A 2,475-nucleotide genomic window follows, 5' to 3' on the forward strand; every position below is an offset into this window, starting at 1 on the left:
GGTGTTCTTGCATAAAGTAGAGAGAGAAAGAAAGGTAAGAAATGGATGGGTCAGAGGGGATTTAGTCTAAGATAACGAGGGTGTAGGTGCCAGTTTTAGATTTCAGCACTTTTAGACTATTACCAAGTGAATTAGTCTACTTTTTGATTCCAGCACTTTTAGATTATTACCCTGGGAATTAGTCTTATTCTGTCTATTTCCCATTTTTGCCACTTTTAGACTATTACCCAGAGAAGTAGTCTTAATCTGTCTATTTCTCATTTTCGCCACATTGAGACTATTAGAAACACGAGTTATATCCGAAAAGAAAAGGCAAATGTTACATGCATAATTAACGAAAGTTAACGGATCCATCACCATGAGTGTTACAATTAATCACATAGTCAACGAAAGTCAAACATTGTCAAATAGGTCAAAATTCACGATTGTTACCCATATACACAGGGCATGCATTGTAGATTATTTACTACAACTCTACAAGTAGGAACACCTAGGTTAACTTTAGAGGAACATGTTTAGCTAGATAATGGGTTTAGCCATTTAACCAAGTCCAAATCCACGCCGAGTCATCTATCTTCTATCTTCTCAGTTATCTTCAATCTAAATCCCAAGTCTGAATTCAACATGACAAAATTTTCATCATGGTTATGTACATTTGTTTAGTATTAGAATATTTAGACAAATTTCGTACAGGGTGACTAGATCATTGTGGAAGGGATCTTATGTCCCTGTTCAGATCCGCCTGCCCTGCCTGGAAAGGGTCTTAACGTCGATACACATAATACCTTCTGATGCGCCTAATTCACTTCAGGTGCATCAAAGTCTTTTAAGTTTTATTTATGGGACGAACATAGTATACATTTTCTTTGAAAAAAGTGATATAAGATTTGTATGCAATGATAGTACTCTTATGGCAACTTTCAATTCACTTTGCTTATTCCTTTTTTAGCTAGCTTTTGTTGTCTGACTCGATTTCAGATTAAAAATAACCCATTCATAATAAGTAAATGGGTTGAAACTGCATTCTCTATAAAATGAAATCGTTCAAGGATATTAGTGTGTCTAACCTGGACTCTTCCATCAGAAGAACAGGCAAAGAGCATTTCTCCATCAGGATCTGAGGCCAGGGATGTGATTTTGGCATTCTTGATGGAAGCAACTCATGTCAACCTTTCTTTCAACCACACCTCAATTATCCCATTTTTTTGTCTTGATCATGTATCCAATTTTTTGTGGCTCCAAATATAAAATCATTATTCACAGCCAAGAACTGTATATCGAATCCCGTATGTAATGATCCTATTACAGTTCTGCTTGATAGAAAGAATACCTACAAGAAAAAATTGCTGTTTTTTAATGGAAACCAAATCAATTTGTCACCACTTACGGTAGCTAAAAAGATTCTTATTATTACCTTTCCTGCTGTTCCATCTACAGATGTACCGCCTACATATAAAATATTGTCTTGAATATATATCAAATTTATTGATTGTTTACCCAACAATTTTCTTGCTCCTGAGTAAAATGCCGTTGATGTATATTTTCGCAAATTGACTTCCTGAAATGTTTTCACAGCAGTATGAGAATATTATTCAGATTTGTCAATGTTTTATTTCTAAGAAAAGAAATTTCAAGAAAGGTGGTAATTCCCACCCGTTTACTATGATCAAAATAATGCACTAAAAAGGAAATAGGTTAATTATGTGGAAAGTAGTCAAGTGGCGTTTGAATTGCATAAAACCTCCTTATCATTTTCATAAAGATTTCATAGGGTAGAAGATGTTTCAGGTCAAGCTGACCCGGTGCAGATTGACCCGTCGTCCCCTACCAAAAACTCACATCTTTTAACATCAATCTGTCTAACACGAGTCAATTGACAATTTTGCACTGGTATGCATAATGCTCACCTGTATGCTGAAACCACTGCATCCCCAATATAGCTTATTTCCGATCACAGCAATGCTCTTGACGGTTTGTTTGATGTTGTCATGTTGATATTTCATTTTTGTTGCTTTGAGTTTCTTACAGTTTGACTAGAGATCTAACGTTAACTCCAACACCTTGAGAGAAAAAATATGCATAATTTGCATCAGCTGTCAACCCATGGACTGCCACTTTAACATCATGAACTTGAATACAATGAATTTCTTCAGGTTTGATTACACTGTTGATTAATAGAAATAAAAAATTAATGTTTTCTTGGTAAACAATAGAAATAGAGTATTAGTTTAACTTGATTATCAAGTACATGAATCAATAATGATTTTTTTTATTTGTTTTATACCATAGCATGTTTTTTCGAGAATGGGTCGAGGCACCAAAATTGGTTGTCTTAAAACAGGCTATTATTTCTAGAATGGGTCGGGTTGACCCCCATACATTTTGGTCCATTTATTTTATTAAAAAGTTTTTACTTTAACTAAAATTACAAAACCTAACGATTCTCTAAATTTCGCGTAAACTGGATTGTAAGTT

The 2,475-nt window shown here is 34.4% G+C and overlaps 1 long non-coding RNA gene across 1 annotated transcript; it reads right to left on the reverse strand.

The window, feature by feature from the left end:
• Positions 1–300: 300 nt before the first annotated feature.
• On the reverse strand, positions 301–1,527 carry LOC122586393. Its single transcript, XR_006321972.1, has 3 exons — positions 1,415–1,527; positions 1,068–1,330; positions 301–613 (listed from the first exon to the last, which is right to left on the reverse strand). It is a non-coding gene; the product is annotated as an uncharacterized LOC122586393 (long non-coding RNA).
• Between the last annotated feature and the right edge of the window lie 948 nt (positions 1,528–2,475).

Source organism: Erigeron canadensis, chromosome 2, assembly GCF_010389155.1.
Source record: "Erigeron canadensis isolate Cc75 chromosome 2, C_canadensis_v1, whole genome shotgun sequence".
NCBI lineage: Eukaryota > Viridiplantae > Streptophyta > Magnoliopsida > Asterales > Asteraceae > Erigeron > Erigeron canadensis.